A 21,503-nucleotide genomic window follows, 5' to 3' on the forward strand; every position below is an offset into this window, starting at 1 on the left:
GCCAATTGCACGCTCCATCAAAACTTGAGACATCTGTGGCATTGTGTTGTGTGACAAAACTTCACATTTTAGAGTGACCTTTTATTGTTCCCTAACACAAGGTGCACCTGTGTAATGATCATGCTGTGTAATCAGCTTATTGATATGCCACATCTGTCAGGTGGACGGATTACTTTGGCAAATGAGAAATGCTCACTACAGAGATGTAAACAAATTTGTGCACAAAATTTGAGAGAAATAAGCTTTTTGTGCGTATGGACATTTCTGTGAGATTTTATTTCAGCTCATGAAACACGGGACAAGCACTTTATATGTTGCGTTTATATTTTCGTAAAATTCTGCCCAAAAACAATGACAATTTCTGAAAGTGAAAGTAAAGAAAATACAACCAAATCTCTCTCTCTCTCTCCTCTCTCTCTCTCTTCTCCTTAATTTTGGAAGAAATTAATTTGTTTCAAAAACGGTTCAACTATTGTCTTTCTCTCACTTTGAGTCAATTACTCATGATATTTTATGCACTGTAGTGCTAGCTAGCTGTAGCTTATACTTTCAGTACTATATTAATTCCCTGATATTTTCATTGGGTGGACAACATGTCAGTTCATGCTGCAAGAGCTCTGATAAGGTTGGAGGATGTCCCCCGGAAGTTGTCATAACTACTGTGTAAGTCTATAAAAGTGGGTGAGAACCATGAGCCTCCTAGGTTTTGCTTTGATGTCAATGTACTCAGAGCAGGACAGAAGCTAGCTGTCCTCCGGCTACACCATGGTGCTAACCTACAGTGTTGCTGAGGATACTGTAGACCTTCATTGCTAAACAGTGTGTTTTAATCAATTATTTGGTGACGTGAATATATTTAGTATAGTTTCATCTAAAAATGATTTTTTAAAGGTTTCACAATTTAAATAAAATGAAATTCACTGAGGATGATCCCCCCCCTTTTTCTCCTCTAAGGAGCCTCCACTGACCAGTAGCATATGGGCTTTTTAGGTGAGTGCTGATGCCAACCTGTGATTAGCAGTGCTCACTTTGTCATAGGCAGGGGCACAAAATATTTCTTGTACATTCTCAGCGCGCCTCTCGAGGGGTGCTGTTGGAGAGAGGCATCGCTGCGGCGCTTTGTGGGCTATACTCGGCCTTGTCTCAGGATGGTAAGTTGGTGGTTGAAGATATCCCTCTAGTGGTGTGGGGGCTGTGCTTTAGCAAAGTGGGTGGGGTTATATCCTGCCTGTTTGGCCCTGTCCGGGGGTATCGTCGGATGGGGCCACAGTGTCTCCTGACCACTCCTGTCTCAGCCTCCAGTATTTATGCTGCAGTAGTTTATGTGTTGGGGGGCTAGGTTCAGTCTTTTATATATGGAGTAATTCTCCTGTCTTATCCGGTGTCCTGTGTGAATTTAAGTATATTTTCTCTCTCTCTCTCTCTCTCTCTCTCTCTCTCTCTCTCTCTCTCTCTCTCTCTCTCTCTCTCTCTCTCTCTCTCTCTCTCTCTCTCTCTCTCTCCTCTCTCTCTCTCTCTCTCTCTCTCTCTCTCTCTCTCTCTCTCTCTCTCTCTCTCTCTCTCTCTCTCTCTCTCTCTCTCTCTCTCTCTCTCTCTCTCTCTCTCTCTCTCTCTCTCTCTCTCTCTCTCTCTCTCTCTCTCTCTCTCCTCTCTCTCTCTCTCTCTCTCCTCTCTCTCTCTCTCTCTCTCTCTCTCTCTCTCTCTCTCTCTCCTCTCTCTCTCTCTCTCTCCTCTCTCTCTCTCTCTCTCTCTCTCTCTCTCTCTCTCTCTCTCTCTCTCATCTCTCTCCTCTCTCTCTCTCTCCTCTCTCTCTCTCTCTCTCTCTCTCTCTCTCTCTCTTCTCTCTCTCTCTCTCTCTCTCTCTCTCTCTCTCTCTCTCCTCTCTCTCTCTCCTCTCCTCTCTCTCTCTCTCAGGACCTGAGCCCTAGAACCATGCCTCGGGACTGCCTGGCCTGATGACTCCTTGCTGTTCCCAGTCCACCTGGCCGTGCTGCTGCTCCGGTTTCAGCTGTTCTGCCTGCGGCTGTGGAACCCTGACTTGTTCCACCGACGTGCTACCTGTCCCAGACCTGCTGTTTTCAACTCTCTACAGACAGCAGGAGCGGTAGAGATACTCTGAATGATCGGCTATGAAAAGCCAACTGACATTTACTCCTGGAGGTGCTGACCTGTTTCACCCTCGACAACCACTGTGATTATTATTATTAGACCCTGCTGGTCATCTATGAACATTTAAAACATCTTGGCCATGTTCTGTTATAATCTCCACCCGGCACAGCCAGAAGAGGACTGGCCACCCCCTCATAGCCTGGTTCCTCTCTAGGTTTCTTCCTAGGTTCTGGCCTTTCTAGGGAGTTTTTTCCTAGGCACCCTGCTTCTACACCAGCAATTGCTTGCTGTTTGGGGTTTTAGGCTGGGTTTCTGTACAGCACTTTGAGATATCAGCTGATGTAAGAAAGGCTTTATAAATACATTTGATTTGATTTGATAACAAATTGTTATCTCATGAGATAACAAATTGTTATCTCATGAAAGCACAAATATCTTTCATTTTAGGCAAACAATATATGTTTTTGCTCATGGGTGTGGGAAGGTGTGACTCTTGATGTCCACTGATGTCATTTCTTGATAATATTTCTGTCCGTTTAGGGGACCGCTTTGGCTTAAGAGCACCCCTACGGGAAAAAGTTCTGTATAGCTTCTTTAACATAATTGACTGAATGAGCAACGAAGGACAGTTGTAATAGGTTTGAATGTTTACTCCAGATCCACAGTGATCCAGCTCGTGGATCTCTATGAAACACTGAGAGGAATGGCAAGCATACCATTACTCTCTAACTGCAATTTGGATCAGTGCTGAGAGAGTGGAGAGGATTGGTGGAAAAATGGGGCATATGGTGTGCAAGGTGCAGCTGCTATCACAGAGGGTTTTCAGGAAGCGGCTTTTCTCACATCACCCCCTAACACCCCCACCAACCTGCTCAGTTGATTTTGATAGAGAAAACTGTTTTCTTAAAAACAATAACTGCTTCCTGGCAGTGTATTGCAGCTCCTTTTCAAAAGGGGGCGCCATAGCATAGGTAATACTATAATCCTGCTAGTGCATAAGAGATTAGGTTTGGCAGCTGCCTACCTGCTTCTTGCAGTTCAGTAGGGGCTCTAGCGTTACAGATTATGTGATATAAATGTTAAGGCCATTTACAATTGAGCTGATATATGCAGAATTTACCGTAAATGCAGTCTCTGCTGTAAAGCTGAACTTCCGCAATGTGGATTGAATAGAGCCCTAGGTGTTAGACATGCCTGGGTAGCTGCTAGTTGCAGGCCAGACAGCACAGGACGGAGGAAAACAAAACACTTGTCAGCATTGATGAGGTCAGCTAAATTCGCTTCGCTTGTAAGGAAACCAAGCAGCCGTCAACGAAAGGCTTGCATGCCTTATTCACCCTGCTGGAGACATATTGCACAAAGGCAGCCTCAAAGCCCATAGCACATCCATTGAGACAGAGTGAAATTAACAATCACGTTCCAGAGGAAAATGGTAGGTTTCCTCTTTGCAAAGACAGATAAATGTGAAACTGGCACACTGGATGTATTTGTTGTTTATCCACTGTGCAGTTTGGACTCCCATGAATACGGGATATTTAAGCAATAAGGCACGGGGGGGTGAGGTATATGGCCAATATACCATGGCTAAGGGCTGTTCTTACGCATGACGTAAAGCGGAGTGCCTGGATACATTAAATAGTACCCGCAAAACACCAGTCTCAATGTCAACAGTGAAGAGGCGCCTCCGGGATGCTGGCCTTCTAGGCAGAGTTGCAATAAACAGAAAAGATTAAGATGGGCAAAAGAACACAGACACTGGACAGAGGAACTCTGCCTAGAAGGCCAGCATCCTGGAGTCGCCTCTTCACTGTTGACTTTGAGACTGGTGTTTTGCGGGTACTATTTAATGAAGCTGCCATTTGAGGACTTCTGAGGCATCTGTTCTCAAACTGGAAACTCTAATGTACTTGTCCTCTTGCTCAGTTGTGCACCGGGGCCTCCCACTCCTCTTTCTATTCTGGTTGGAGCCAGTTTGCGCTGTTCTGTGAAGGGAGTAGTACACAGCGTTGTACCAAGTCATCAGTTTCTTGGCAATTTATCGCATGGAATAGCCTTCATTTCTCAGAACAAGAATAGACTGGTGAGTTTCAGAATACATTTATTTGTTTCTGGCCATTTTGAGCCTGTAATCGAACCCACAAATGCTGATGCTTCAGATACTCAACTAGTCTAAAGAAGGCCAGTTGTATTGCTTATTTTATCAGGATAACAGTTTTCAGCTGTGCTAACATAATTGCAAATGGGTTTTCTAATGATCTATTAGACTTTTAAAATGATAAACTTGGATTAGCTAACACAATGTGCCATTTGAACACAGGAGTGATGATTGCTGATAATGGGCCTCTGTACACCTATGTAGATATTCCATAAAAAATCTGCCGTTTCCAGCTACAATAGTCATTTACAACATTACAATGTCTACACTGTATTTCTGATCAATTTGATGTTATTTTAATGGACAAAAAAAAACAACCTTCTCTTTAAAAAACAAGAACATTTCTAAGTGACCCCAAACTTTTGAACGGTAGTGTATATATTTTATACAATTTTCATCATATTTATATTTCATACGATATCAAAGTGATGTACTGCACATGAATTAAGCCTCAAAACAGACTGTTCTTTACTAGCCCAATAATCCTTCTAGACCCAAAGTGTCAAACTCATTCCATGGAGGGCCTAGTATCTTCAGGTTCTGGGTTTTTCCTTTCAATTAAGCCCTAGACAAGCAGGTGTGGGGAGTTCCTTACTAATTAGTGACCTTAATTCTCATCAATCAAGTACAAGGTAGGAGAGAAAACCTGCAGGCCCTCTGTGGAATGAGTTTGACACCTGTCTTCTAGACTTTAGAGGTCCTTTTTGATGTACTGTAGTTATGAAATAAAAATGAGTGTTGTTTTTCCCTATACCTCCTAACTCATGTCGACCAGTGGGGAATGGTGTATGTATAGTTCCTTGGGCAGATTTCCCTCTGAGTACAAAGTCATCGACACAATTAATTTATTTATTTGTTCGTACACTTGGTTAAAAATGGATTTCAATACTAGAGGTAAAAAGACTCATTTGTAAAGAGTTTTTAATTATTTATTTATATTTCTTTGCTAAAAGAAGTTTTGAACTGAACAATTAGTGCCCTTCAAAAGTAAGAAGACAATGAACAAAACTGCTATTATGAAATACAACATGATCTGAAAGAAGCAGGGCGGCTAATAGCTAATAATATTGAATTACATGCATCCACACACACAATACACAATCTAAAGAAAATTAGGCCCTATTCACTGTTTGGCAGCATAATCAGAAACCAATGAAAACCAGACTGGTTTTTGGAGAGAATTTCACTGTTTATAAAATTGGATTCCCAAACAAACAAGGTGGTTTAGTGCTGTGTCTGAAATCATTAATAGCTGTCAAATTACTAGCCATTTCATTCTTATTTCGTCAATTTCTCACCCCTCTCTCAAAGCACAGTGGAGGAAAAGGAGGTCTTAGGGACGAGACCTTCGACCTCATCCAATGCGCATGAAAAGGAGTTGAGGAAAGGAAGGTAAACAAGGACGGTGGAAGCAAGGATTCGACGGCTAGTAGTATTTTGAGACAGCACCAGGGCTGTTAATGGGTTCTCTGTTGGGAAGGAGTTCATTCGACTTCATGCTGCTCCCATTGTGGGAGTCCTCATTTCTCCTCTAAGCTTTGTCGCCTTTAGATGTGCAAGGCAGGCAAAATTCGCCACCGTTTCTCACATCTCACATTGCCCTCTCCTCAGCACCACAGCTGGATGCACTTAGACTATTGACAGTGTCTCGGACAGTTCTCCTGGAGACGACACCTAAGGCCTTGTCGACAGACAGCTTTTATTTTATAACCACTTCAGGAAAAGAAAGGCCTTCTTAATTCTAGACTGACAGTTGGTTCAGGCAAAAGTTGGCGATAACAAAATAGTTTGATGACCCCATGAATACCAATATTTCACATCGAAATAAATGTGTGCTGCATTTTAAGCCAGTGGGAACGACACATACATACAGTAGGTATATCTGAAAGTAAGTAAGACTAAATAAATAAATAAAGATTTTGGCCCAATAGTAGGCCTACTGTGTAAGACAACCCCCACATCAAAATCAGCACAGACCTCTCATAATGTGCATTATATCCTCATATCGCTTCTAACCAAATGCGATGTGTGCAAGGGGCCCACCTCAGCACCTCCGCTCAACAGCTCAGTGAAAAATTAGGCGGTAACGCACCAGCGGAACCACTGGGGAAAATGTAGAGCAAACGTAATCAATTATCACACCTTTCACTGCATTCCCTTTGCTGTGGCCCCTTGATTATGTAAGGGAATTAGCTATCGATCAGCTAAGTGAGCCAGCAGGACGGCAACCAGCTAGCCACACAACTCAACGCCATCCGCCGAAGCAGAGCGTTGCTAGTTAAGCCTGCCACATTTCACTTGGTTTGAGTTATGACTGAGGAGGAGTGAGTGAATTAACACCTGCCTAATTATATATGGGAAGGAGGCTAATACCAAGGTCAGCAAAAGTGAGGAAACAAAGCAAGATCTCACACCATATGCCACGCTTTGAGATGCACTGTGCATGCTGCAGCTCTCTCGGCGCACTGCTCATTATTACAACTGTTATCCACCCGCGAGGACCTCTAGGTTTGTACTGTACGTGAGACAGCGATTTGGAAACAAAATCCAATCTATAAAAGTCCAAACACAAACAAGTAGATTCGATACGATAATCGATAAGCAGTGACAGAATTCACATAGCAAAATAAAGTGTAGTATTGAACAATTTTGTGCTCCATAAGTGAAATGGACTTTCCTGTTTCCGGATACCATTGTGCCCATGAAAGCTATTGCTCTAGTAAATCTGCAGGGAGAAGGTACAGTACAGTAATGGTGGCTTAAGAGCAACTGGTCACTTCACTTGTTCATGGTTATGAGAATTAAGGACCCTGGGAGAGGAGATGTCTGTTGGCAAGATAATAAAGATGCAGATGCATACAGTCTTATATGTAGCCTATCACTGTACTCTACTCCATTGACAATAACACACACCTACTACTTCATAACATCACACATGAGACTGAGTCATCCTGTACTGTCAATGTTCTTTTGAACATTATCAATAAAAGGTTCAGAAATCTTGTCAGCCCTATGAGCTTAGCAAGGCAAAGGGAGTGTTCCACGATAGACGTTTAACAAAATAAAAGCACTTTTGAAATTAAGGAATGATAGCCTCACACTTTTACCACAGCATGCATAAACAGCTAAATTAGTATCTGTAAATGTAGCTGTGAAAGGCAGCTAACTATTAGCGCTTCTCAGTTGCCACCTTTATTAGAGCTGATTAGGTGACTCACTGGAGGGCTACTCTGGGTAACCTGGTCTCAGAGCAAATGTATTATATTTGACTAAAGTCTGTGCAACTCCATTTAGTATGACACAGAATGTGACTTTACGTTAGGTTACATTACATTGGCCTACCAATATAATAGCGGTTGTACAATATAATACAAATTGTAGGATGTATAGTACGTTACAAATTACAATTCATATGATACGTTATGAATTGCAATTCGTACAATATGTTACAAATTTGCAATACGTATGATATATTACAAATTCCAATTTGTTGTGGCTAACGTTAGCTAGGTGGCTAGGTGGCTAATGCTACATTAGCTAGATGACTAATGTTAGCTAGGCTAGGGGTTAAGGTTAGGGGTCAGAGTTTTCCCAGTGGCCACGTATTTTGTATAAACTCAGAAATAAACAAAGTCTAAATGTAAAAATGTTTGTTTTTGTGCTCCAGTGAGTTATAGTGTCCTGCATGACGGTTGGGCACCAATTAAGTGTCATATTCTGCTGTCAGTAATTTATGTCCTGCATTATTAGCCCCTTCCTTTTGCCTAAGTGCTCCTCAGCGTCAGCCACTGGTTCCTGTGTGTTTCCAGGTCCCCAATCTCCCATAGTGTGTATCTTGCTGTGGCGAAGGCAGGAAGCTGATTAAAATCGGCTACATCTGAGTGCACAGAGGACACTGAAAGCTATTCGGAGCCCTGCAATGCAGAGGATGATACTCTTTCAGATGGCATACTGTCATCAAACCAATTGTATCTTCCTTCATGCCATTTTACTCATTCACATCCCCCACAAAGGTGGAAGAAAGACAGACTCTTCACTGACTTCAAAGCAATGTTGAAGGATCTGAATCTGTGTCTCAGAGCAAGGACACACAGTACATAACACACTAAGCTTTTAGAACACAAATCAAAGGGCCTGTTTTTTCTTTAGTTGCAGCAGCAGCAGTAGTATGTAGCTCAGTTGATAGAGCATGGCATTTGCAATGCCAGGATAGTGGGTTTGATTCACGGGAACACCCATAAGTAAAATATTTGTACGTCGCTTTGGATAAAAGCCTCTGCTAAATGGCTTATAGTTGTAGTAGTAGTAGCAGTAGTATTATCAATCCAAATAATTGGTATAAGTTCCAGTAATCACATATAATTCAGCTTGCGGCTACATTTCCATCATGTAAGTAATAACTGTGTGGCTGGAAGACTATTGAAACGTTGCTCTCCAAACCAGACCCAAACCTTGTAAAACTCAACACCAACCCAACCCACTAACCATTTACAGTGCCTTCAGAAAGTATTCAGACCCTTTGACTTTTTCCACATTTTGTTGCGTTACAGCCTGAATTAAACATTTATTAAATTGAGATTTGTTGTCACTGGCCTACACACAATACCCAATAATGTCAAAGTAGAATTATGTTTTTCTAAACGTTTGAAAATGTATTAAAATTAAAAGCTGAAATGTCTTGAGTCAATAAGTATTCAAGCCCTTTGTTATGCAAACCTAAATAAGTTCAGGAGTCAAAATGTACTTAACAAGTCACATAATAAGTTGTATGGACTCATTATGTGTGCAATAATAGTGTTTAACATGATTTTTTTATTGACTACCTCATCTCTGTACCCAACCCATACAATTATTTGTAAGGTTCCTCAGTTGAGCAGTGGATTGATGGCAGCTTTCGCACAACGAGCCACAGCTTTTAATCAGGGCAAGGCGACCGGAAACATGACCGAATACAAACAGTGTAGCTATTCCCTCCGCAAGGCAATCAATCAAGCTAAGTGTCAGTATAGAGACAAAGTAGAGTCGCAATTCAATGGCTCAGACACGAGAGGTATGTGGCAGGGTCTACAGTCAATCACGGACTACAAAAAGAAAACCAGCCCTGTCGTGGACCACGATGTCTTGCTCCCAGACAAACTAAACAACTTCTTTGCTCGCTTTGAGGACAATTCAGTGCCACCAACACGGCCCGCTACCAAAACCTGCGGGCTCTCCTTCACTGCAGCCAATGAATAAAACATTTAAATGTGTTAACCCTCGCAAGGCTGTCGGCCCAGACGGCATCCCTAGCCGCGTCCTCAGAGCATGCGCAGACCAGCTGGCTGGTGTGTTTACGGACATATTCAATCAATCCTTATCCCAGTCTGCTGTTCCCACATGCTTCAAGAGGGCCACCATTGTTCCTGTTTCCAAGAAAGCTAAGGCAACTGAGCTAAATGACTATTCCCCCTTAGCACTCATTTCCGTCATCATGAAGTGCTTTGAGAGACTAGTCAAGGACCATATCACCTCCACCCTACCTGACACCCTAGACCCACTCCAATTTGCTTACCGCCCTAATATGTCCACAGACGATGCAATCCCACTGCACACTGCCCTAACCCATCTGGACAAGAGGAATACCTATGTAAGAATGCTGTTCATCGGCTACAGCTCAGCATTTAACACCAATGTACCCTCCAAACTCGTCATTAAGCTCGAGGCCCTGGGTCTGAACCCCGCCCGGTGCAACTGGGTCCTGGACTTCCTGACAGGCCGCCCCCAGGTGGTGAAGGTAGGAAACAACATCTCCACCCTGCTGATCCTCCACACTGGGGCCCCACAAGGGTGCGTTCTCAGCCCTCTCCTGTACTCCCTGTTCACCCATGACTGCGTGGCCATGCACGCCTCCAACTCAATCATCAAGTTTGCAGACGACACTACAGTGGTAGGCTTGATTACCAACAATGATGAGACGGCCTACAGGGAGGAGGTGAAGGCCCTCGGAGTGTGGTGTCAATGTCAACAAAACAAAGGAGATTATCGTGGACTTAAGGAAACAGCAGAGGGAGCAGCCCCCTATCCACATCGACGGGACAGTAGTGGAGAAGGTGGAAGGTTTTAACCTCAGGAGGCTGAACCTCAGGAGGCTGAAGAAATTCGGCTTGTCACCAAAAACACTCATAAACCTTTACAGGTGCACAATCGAGAGCATTCTGTTGGGCTGTATCACCGCCTGGTACATTCAGGGTTCAAGCCACCCAGTTTCCAATACAAAATATACCATTTACAATCAAACTCATTCAAAGGTTTTTCTATATTTATACTCTTTTCTACATTGTAGAATAATAGTGAAGACAAAAAACAATGAAATAACCCATATGGAATCATGTAGTAGCCAAAAAAGTGTTAAACAAATCAAAATATATTTTACATTTGAGATTCTTCAAAGTAGCCACCCTTTGCCTTGATGACAGCTTTGCACACTCTTGGCATTCTCTCAACCAGCTTCATGAGGTAGTCACCTGGAATGCATTTCTATTAACAGGTGTGCCTTGTTAAAAGTTCATTTGTGGAATTTCTTTCCTTTTTAATGCGTTTGAGCAAATCATTTGTGCTGTGACAAAGTAGGTGTGGTATACAGAAGATAGCCCTGTTCGGTAAAATACCAAGTCCATATTATGGCAAGAATAGCTCAAATAAGCAAAAGCAAATGACAGTCCATCATTACTTTAAGACATGAAGGTCAGTCAATTTGGAAATGTTCAAGAACTTTGAACGTTTCTTCAAGTGCAGTCGCAAAACACATCAAGCGCTATGATGAAACGGGCTCTCATGAGGACCGCCACAGGAAAGAAAGACCCAGAGTTACCTCTGCTGCATAGGATAAGTTCATTAGAGTTAACTGCACCTCAGATTGCAGCCCAAATAAATGCTTCACAGAGTTCAAGTAACAGACACATCTCAACATCGACTGTTCAGAGGAGACTGCGTGAATCAGGCCTCATGGTCGAATTGCTGCAAAGAAACCACTACTAAAGGACACCAATAAGAAGACGAGACTTGCTTGGGCCAAGAAACACGAGCACTGGACATTAGACAGGGAAAACCTGTCCTTTGCTCTGATGAGTCCAAATTTGAGATTTTTGGTTCCAACAGCCGTGTCTTTGTGAAACGCAGAGTAGGTGAACGGATGATCTCCTCATGTGTGGTTCCCACCGTGAAGCATGGAGGAGGAGGTGTGATGTCGTGGGGGTGCTTTAATGGTGACACTGTCTGTGATTTATTTAGAATACAAGGCACACTTAACCAGCATGGCTACCACAGCATTCTGCAGTGATACGCCATCCCATCTGGTTTGCGCTTAGTAGGACTATAATTTGTTTTCAACAGGATGACCCAAAGCACACCTCCAGGCTGTGTAAGGGCTATTTGACCAACAAGGAGAGTGATGTGCTGCATCAGATGACCTGGCCTCCACAATCACCCAACCTCAACCTAATTGAGATGGTTAGGATGAGTCGGACCGCAGAGTGAAGGAAAAGCAGCCAACAAGTGCTCAGAATATGTGGGGACTCCTTCAAGACTGTTGGAAAAGCATTCCTCATGAAGCAGGTTGAGAGCATGCCATGACTTGCAAAGCTGTCTTCAAGGCAAAGGGTGGCTACTTTGAAGAATCTAAAATCAAAAAAATATTTGGATTTGTTTACGCTCTTTTGGTTACCTCATGATTCCATATGTGTTATTTCATAGTTTTGATGTCTTCATGATTCTACAATGTATAAAATAGTAAAAATACAGAAAAACCCTTGAATGAGTAGGTGTGGCAAACTTTTGACTGGTACTGTATATATATAAAATTATTATTATTTTATTGTTGGACATAAAAGACTGTACAAACACAAGCAAATCAGCTCCAAGCTATTTTAATTTTGGAAATCTGTTCTGAAGTATTTCCATACATAATGGAGAGGTATACACTATGTGATCGTGTACAAGAGTAAGCAGGGTTTTAAATGATTTTGTTTTAGTTAACTATTATATCAGTTTGGGCTTTCTGCGGTCCATTTGCAGTTTTCAAATGATTTGTAATTTTGTTCCGGTCCCCTGACCATCCGCTCAAGAAATAAATCGGCCTGCGGCTGAATCTAGTTGATGATCCCTTCTATAGGGATTAGGTTGCCATTTGGTACGCAACCTGTATTTCAAGAGCTCAACATCACTTCTTCTTTGAGGAGGGAAATCAAGGTCACTAAAACTCGCCCAGTGTGTCTGCCACAAAAACTGGATAACAAACAATGATTGAATTATATAACATGTTTAGATCGCAGCTGGGGATGTTTTGTAATGAAGAATATTTATTGTTCTATTGTAAAAAAGTTATTCTTTAGCTGGCTAGTTGTGGGTGTTTGTGACACATACTGCACATTGCTGCCACGTGGGGCACTTTTTCTCAGACGATAGAGCTTTTCCCTTCAATGTGGAAGGTTTGCGATGGCAGGGGTCCTGATCTTAATATGGTGATAAGGGAGAGGCATATTTGAAGCAAATCAGTAAAACATTGGCTATTACAAGGCTATTTGTTTGCCAGGTAATGGTTAAGGGAGACACTACCATCCTACCTATGACAATCCTTCCCATGCTAGGTAACAGAAACGTAATTTATTGATCGGCAGGTACAGCTGCTTTCGAGCGGGAAAGATGTTCTTTACCATTCGGCCATCAGATTTGCCACTAATGCTCCTTATAGGACACACTCTGTACTCCTCTGTAAACTAGCCCTCTCTGTATACCTGACGCAAGATCCACTGGTTGATGCTTAAAACCCTCCTAGGCCTCACTTCTCCCTATCTGAGATACTGTACCTACTGCAACCATCATCCTCCTCACACAGCACCCGTTCTGACATTCCCATTCTGTTAAACATCCCTACAGCACACACCTGGGTCACCCCTCTTTTCAGTTTACTGCAGCTAGCAACTGGAACGAGCTGAAAAAAAAACACTTAAACTGGACAGTTTTAGCTCCATCTACATTGAAAGACTATCATGGACACTCTTATTGACACTTGTAGCTGCTTTGTGCGATGTGCTTTGTCTCTAACATTTTGTCCTTTGTGGTGATGTCTGTGCTTAACAATGTTTGTGCCATGTTTGTATTGCTACCATGCTGTGTTGTTATCATGTTGTGTTGCTACCATGCTGTGTTGTTGTTATGTTTCACTATATTTGATCACTCCAATATATTGGTATCACTCCGTGGCGGAGGGATACATCCGAGGTGAGGCTGGGGTCCGCCCCTATATATAAACCCCATGGCCGCGACACGTTCTCTTTCATTTTCTCGGCAGACGTCCGTATAGGTTTGAGGTACAAACTTTCTGAAGTTCGCTTGGTAAGTCACTGGTAAGTGTAAAAGCTTGCGTGGAAGTATACTCACTGGCTGTTTGCAGCCTGGAGCCAGCCCCTCCTCTTGAATGCTCCACTCGCTGTGTGCAGTTGATCTGTATCTTCCGCCAGTGGTTTGTCGTGCTTGTGTTTCGTTAGCGTTACACTACAACTCCGTGTGTATTAATAAATTGGTGGCTCTTGCTGCCACAAACTGCCCACCGTTGTGGTGTCTGGGACATCTTGGCAACTTCCCCTGAAACTGGACTTGCTGTCTCAGGCCCAGGGGAACTCTGTTGCATCCGAGGCCGCAACGCCTCAGTCTGTGGGCTTGGCCACTGAACGGCACAAATTATCAATTGTTGGACTACAGGAGGGTGTAATGAACACCATGCAGAGTGCAAGGGTGCCGGCTAAAACAGCGGCATAGCAGTAATGCTGGTGGTTGTTCTGCTCTTGCTGCACTGGTATTGAGGTTGTGCCCGAGTCATGCGGGGTGCAGTATGTCCTCCAATACCTGCAGTCTCGCTTGGATGAGAGCTGGGCAGTCTCTACACTGAGCGGGTATTTGGCTGCTATATCTGCCTGCCATGTGGGGTGGATGGATAGGCCAGTGGGGCGCCATCCTTTGTTCTCCAGGTTTATGAAGGGGGTTCGTCGCCTGCTAGGACCCACTCAATGGAGAGCTGGGATCTGGATGTGGTCTTGGCAGCTTTGGCAAAGCCGCCTTTCGAACCGTTGGAGTCTGCCTCCCTGAAACACCTCTCTATGAAGGTGGCTTTCTTGAAAAGGGTGGGTGAGCTCCATGCTCTTTCGGTAAGTTCTAAGTGCTACCGGATGGACCCAGGGGGGAGGAGTATATCTCTCCACCCCAACCCTTCATTTCTCCCGAAGGTTCTGTCAGACAGGCATGTGAACATCCCTTTTATCCTGTCTTCTTACGACCCTCCGGCTGTTGCGGGGGAATCTTGGCCTTCCTCTGGCATGCTGTGCCCTGTGAGGGCACTGGGTGCCTATGTGGAGTGGACATGGTCAGTGAGAACAACAGACCAGCTCTTTGTCTGCTATGGTGAGAGAGTCCTGGGGGCTGGGCTATCAAAGCAGAGGCTCTCTCACTGGATCGTGGACACGATTACGACAGCATACCGCCTGGCTGGCATGCCAGTGCTGGGATCTGTGGTGGCACATTTAACACAAGGTGTGGCTGCGTCCTGGGCACTACTGAGAGGAGTGCCCCTCGCTGAGATCTGTGCTGCGGCCAGCTGGGTTTCCTCTTGCACCTTTACTAGGTACTATCGGGTAAATGTGGCACCTCCCTCTGCGGTTGGTTCAGTGGTCCTGGGCGTCGCCTCCCCTTCTGGGGACTGTGCCGGGACCCCCTTCCACATTGACGGCCCCTGCGTCTCAGTCCCGCGCTGGGACTTCGCCGCTGGCTGGGCAGGTCCCTCTAGCACCGACTAATCTGGTATGTGTATACCAATATATTGGAGTGATTCAATATAGTGAAACATAACGAAGGTTACGTATGTAACCACGGTTATGTGAGCTATGTGGATCACTCCAATCCTCTTCGGTGCTAGAGGCGACTCAAAAATTATGTAGAGAACGTGTCGCGGCCATGGGGTCTATATATAGGGTGTACACAGGTGTACACGGGAGTAAATCTGTAAATCCTCACCTCGGATGTATCCCTCCGCCGTGGAGTGATACCAATATATTGGAGTGATCCATATAGCTCACATAACCATGGTTACATACGTAACCTTCGTTATACTGTGTTGGTGTCATGTTGTGAAGCTACCATGTTGTGCTGTTGTCATGTTGTGTTGCTGTCATGTTGTGTTGTTGTCATAGGTCTCTCTTCATGTAGTGATGTAGTGTCTTTTTTTCTTTTTTATCCCAGAACCAGTCCCCACAGGAGGCCTTTTGCCTCTTGCTAGGCCGTCATTGTAAATAAGAATGTGTTCTTAATAGACTTGTCTGTGTCTGATTAAATAAAGGTTAAATAAATCAAACAAATTCATAGTCCTACTTTACAAATTTGAAATATGCTAAAAATGATGTTTTATGCTTAACCACACTTATCCTAAAAAATACAGTTACAACATGCTGAATGAACCCGCAGTGTGTTTCCTTTTATCTGCATTTGATTGAATTGGGGCCTACCTAATTATTTGTCATAGTCTTATTATGGCATGCTGGTAAACATTACACCCTCCCGGTCAATTGACAAGGCTTTGTATAATTGCTGCTTCCAGCTACACCTTTATTTATTTTCCATTTGGCTGCACATTTTCTTTTAACAGGAACCCATTTGGGCAATAAAATTGGGCCTTATCTCCAATTCAGCCAATAGTATTTCATTATTTTCCTCGAGGGATAACCGCAGCCCTTGAGAAGTTTTTGAGAAGGACCATTTTTGTCGTTTCGAGTCATGTGCCGGGTTCGATATATCCAATCATTGCACACATGCTCTGCTGTGCTGGATTGGAACGCAAAGCAGGAACCGCCTAAAACCTACAGTGGGATTAAAAGCAAGCTTTGCATAGCTAAACAACTAGATCCCTTGAAGCTGACAGTGGTTAGAGACTGCCAGCTTTGTAAATCAATAGCAACATCAAATGTGACAGCTATAGATTTAGCAACTTCTCCCCTCCTTAAAGAGAAAGTTCACTTCAGTACCTCACTTAGTTTGTTCCAGTGTGGAGCCCCCCACTAAGACACTATTGACTGTGACTACTAGTGTAAACTGGCTTTTCAATTCTCTTCTAATCCCCCCTCGGTTGCGTTTTCAAATCATCAGCAGTTCTGAGACCTGCAGCTCTTTCCCGGGATATACGACTCTTTGTTAAAATTATAAACACACGTAATCTATTGGAAATCTCTCTCCCTCTGTCTCTCTCCAAACCTGAATCATCCCGTAATAAATATGGCGAGAAGAAACACAGTCCAGGGGGAGGAGATCACTGGAGCTGCTTGTGGAATTTTAAAGATCCATTATCTCCAACTGGCCTGATTTAATAAGCACTGGGGGACACGGCAGTATTAAATCTATCCTTTCTCTAATGAGAATCCATCTAAATTATGATGTTTCCAATGGAAAAACCTTCCCCTGCTTCCTAGGGGTGCAGATTGAACAGCAAGGAGTAAATCAGTGTAGGAATTTCTAGATATGAGGAAAATTACCAAGGTCTTTTGCTGACGCAGCGTAGTGTGTGCAGAGATCGTTTTGAAAATATGTGCTTTTCATGTCATGAAATATGGAAACTTCCAAATTCAGCATCCCATGGCCTCGTTTGAGTAACTTAAATTAATTTCCACGTTAATAAATTGCATCCTTTGTCATTTTGTCAAAATGTGTAAATCACCTCCAAGACAAGTTTCACTTCAAATCTTATCTGAGAAATAGCCGCAGGTGTCACGACTTCCGCCGAAGTCGGTCCCTCTCCTTGTTCGGGCGGTGTTCGGCGGTCGACGTCACCGACCTTCTAGCCATCGCTGATCCATTTTTTCATTTTCCATTGGTTTTGTCTTGTCTTACATCACACCTGGTTCCAGTCTCATCAATTACATGTTGTGTATTTAACCCTCTATTTCCCCTCATGTCCTTGTCGGTGATTGTTTGTTTGTATGTGATGTGCAAGTTATGTTCTGGTGCGCGACGGGTTTTGTACCCACTTTTATTATTTTGTATATTTTGGTTTTCGGCGTTTTGTGAGCACTTATTAAACGACTCCGTTTATACCAAGTTCGTTCTCCTGCGCCTGACTTCCCTGCCACCAGCACGCACCCATTACAGCAGGTCTACAATCCTTGTGTAGATTGGCATTTCCCTGAATCTAAGGCTATAGTTTTAGAAACAGCAGCATTTTGTTTTAAATGTACCTATTGATATTTGCTAATGAAATGGTTCCGAAAATGCTTTTCATGATAAAATAAAAAAATTCTGACAACCACCTACTTTGACAGAACACAAAGGACCAACAAAGATGCATGTTTTTTTATGGCCACATTTCCCTTGTAATTTCCTTTGTCTAATCCATCAAGCAACAATTAATCACACACTGTTACTGAATTAGTGAAGGGAATATACGTATCACTGAGAAGTATTCTAATTCCTAATAATATATATATTTTTTAAACAATGTTTTATGTGAGAAGTAGGCATTGGTCTGATGCCAAAAAATTCCCGAGCACCCCAATGCCTATTCCACCCATGCTCTACCAAGGTTTTCCAGCACACAACTTTGACCTACTACAGTAGCTATGTTGTTATTGTACTTCAAACTACTGTATGTGTAGGTAGGTTGCTTAGGATTCAAACATTCTCAAACAGGCTAACTCATACTCTTAGAGGTGCTTACACAATAATGTGATTTGTACCAGATACAAGGTAAAGTATTGGATTCTTCACGCACCACAGTAAGACATTATCCCATTACTCTATCTTGCTTTTGTACTTACAAGACCATCAGGCTTGATTGAGCTGTTTTGTCTTGTATTAATGCGGTGCATGCCTATATTTCCTTAAACCTTTATTTTAGCAATATATGACATACATTTTTTAAATCATAACATCCTTTTTTGGTCAGTAGGTGCCCAACATAACAACAGGTGGTGTTGTGTTGGACACAATATCTCAGATAGAGCCTGTCTGCATTCATGATTTCTGTAACTGTTAGCTTACCTGTGTATTATTGACATAAGATCAGAACCACTTGTGTTTCGAACATGGTCCTGTTTTATCAATTGCTGTGCTGATCAAGCTTATTACCTCTGTCAAAATAATATGTAGCTTAAAGTTATGTTTGTACTTCTATTTCTTTTTGCAATAAAGTTGAAGATGCAACAATAATACACAATTACAATATAATAATACACAATATAATGATACACATTTACTATATCTAAAAATACATACAGCCAAATTATATATACTGCTCAAAAAAATAAAGGGAACACTTAAACAACACATCATAGATCTGAATGAAAGAAATAATCTTATTAAATACTTTTTTCTTTACATAGTTGAATGTGCTGACAACAAAATCACACAAAAATAATCAATGGAAATCCAATTTATCAACCCATGGAGGTCTGGATTTGGAGTCACACTCAAAATTAAAGTGGAAAACCACACTACAGGCTGATCCAACTTTGACCAACTTTGATGTAATGTCCTTAAAACAAGTCAAAATGAGGCTCAGTAGTGTGTGTGGCCTCCACGTGCCTGTATGACCTCATTACAACGCCTGGGCATGCTCCTGATGAGGTGGCGGATGGTCTCCTGAGGGATCTCCTCCCAGACCTGGACTAAAGCATCCGCCAACTCCTGGACAGTCTGCGGTGCAATGTGGCGTTGGTGGATGGAGCGAGACATGATGTCCCAGATGTGCTCAATTGGATTCAGGTCTGGGGAACGGGCGGGCCAGTCCATAGCATCAATGCCTTCCTCTTGCAGGAACTGCTGACACACTCCAGCCACATGAGGTCTAGCATTGTCTTGCATTAGGAGGAACCCAGGGCCAACCGCACCAGCATATGGTCTCACAAGGGGTCTGAGGATCTCATCTCGGTACCTAATGGCAGTCAGGCTACCTCTGGCGAGCACATGGAGGGCTGTGCGGCCCCCCAAAGAAATGCCACCCCACACCATGACTGACCCACCGCCAAACCGGTCATGCTGGAGGATGTTGCAGGCAGCAGAACATTCTCCACGGCGTCTCCAGACTCTGTCACGTCTGTCACATGTGCTCAGTGTGAACCTGCTTTCATCTGTGAAGAGCACAGGGCGCCAGTGGCGAATTTGCCAATCTTGGTGTTCTCTGGCAAATGCCAAACGTCCTGCACGGTGTTGGGCTGTAAGCACAACCCCCACCTGTGGACGTCGGGCCCTCATACCACCCTCATGGAGTCTGTTTCTGACCGTTTGAGCAGACACATGCACATTTGTGGCCTGCTGGAGGTCATTTTGCAGGGCTCTGGCAGTGCTTCTCCTGCACCCCCTTGCACAAAGGCGGAGGTAGCGGTCCTGCTGCTGGGTTGTTGCCCTCCTACGGCCTCCTCCACGTCTCCTGATGTACTGGCCTGTCTCCTGGTAGCGCCTCCATGCTCTGGACACTACGTTGACAGACACAGCAAACCTTCTTGCCACAGCTCGCATTGATGTGCCATCCTGGATGAGCTGCACTACCTGAGCCACTTGTGTGGGTTGTAGACTCCGTCTCATGCTACCACTAGAGTGAAAGCACCGCCAGCATTCAAAAGTGACCAAAACATCAGCCAGGAAGCATAGGAAAAGAGAAGTGGTCTGTGGTCCCCACCTGCAGAACCACTCCTTTATTGGGGGTGTCTTGCTAATTGCCTATAATTTCCACCTGTTGTCTATTCCATTTGCACAAAAGCATGTGACATTTATTGTTAATCAGTGTTGCTTCCTAAGTGGACAGTTTGATTTCACAGAAGTGTGATTGACTTGGAGTTACATTGTGTTGTTTAAGTGTTCCCTTTATTTTTTTGAGCAGTGTATATATATATATATATATATATATATATATGACCTCCAGCAGGCCACAAATGTGCATGTGTCTGCTCAAACGGTCAGAAACAGACTCCATGAGGGTGGTATGAGGGCCCGACGTCCACAGGTGGGGGTTGTGCTTACAGCCCAGCACCGTGCAGGACGTTTGGCATTTGCCAGAGAACACCAAGATTGGCAAATTCGCCACTGGCGCCCTGTGCTCTTCACAGATGAAAGCAGGTTCACACTGAGCACGTGACAGATGTGACAGAGTCTGGAGACGCCGTGGAGAACGTTCTGCTGCCTGCAACATCCTCCAGCATGACCGGTTTGGCGGTGGGTCAGTCATGGTGTGGGGTGGCATTTCTTTGGGGGGCCGCACAGCCCTCCATGTGCTCGCCAGAGGTAGCCTGACTGCCATTAGGTAGCGAGATGAGATCCTCAGACCCCTTGTGAGACCATATGCTGGTGCGGTTGGCCCTGGGTTCCTCCTAATGCAAGACAATGCTAGACCTCATGTGGCTGGAGTGTGTCAGCAGTTCCTGCAAGAGGAAGGCATTGATGATATGGACTGGCCCGCCCGTTCCCCAGACCTGAAACCAATTGAGCACATCTGGGACATCATGTCTCGCTCTATCCACCAACGCCACATTGCACCACAGACTGTCCAGGAGTTGGCGGATGTTTTAGTCCAGGTCTGGGAGGAGATCCCTCAGGAGACCATCCGCCACCTCATCAGGAGCATGCCCAGGCGTTGTAGAGAGGTCATACAGGCACATGGAGGCCACACACACTACTGAGCCTCATTTTGACTTGTTTTAAGGACATTACATCAAAGTTGGATCAGCCTGTAGTGTGGTTTTCCACTTTAATTTTGAGTGTGACTCCAAATCCAGACCGCCATGGGTTGATAAATTGGATTTCCATTGATTATTTTTGTGTGATTTTGTTGTCAGCACATTCAACTATGTAAAGAAAAAAGTATTTAATAAGATTATTCCTTTCATTCAGATCTAGGATGTGTTGTTTAAGTGTTCCCTTTATTTTTTTGAGCAGTATATATATATATATACACACACACACACCGGTATACATCATTTTTTATAGCAGGACACTGTAAAGTCCATTATCCTTCTGAAGAGTATGAATTAGGCTGTTTGAGAAGGTTTGAATCCTAAGCAACCTGCCTACACATAGGTTGAAGTACAATACCAACCTTGCGACTATAGTAGGTCAAAGCTGTGTGCTGGAAAACCTTGGTAGAGCATGGATGGAATAAGCATTGTAGTGCTCATGTGAATTTCCTTTCTCTTTCGGCTTCAGACCAATACCTAGTTCTCACTTAAAACATCAT

The sequence above is a fragment of the Salmo salar genome, chromosome 26 (genome assembly GCF_965601325.2).
Source record: "Salmo salar chromosome 26, fSalSal1, whole genome shotgun sequence".
NCBI classification, from domain to species: domain Eukaryota; kingdom Metazoa; phylum Chordata; class Actinopteri; order Salmoniformes; family Salmonidae; genus Salmo; species Salmo salar.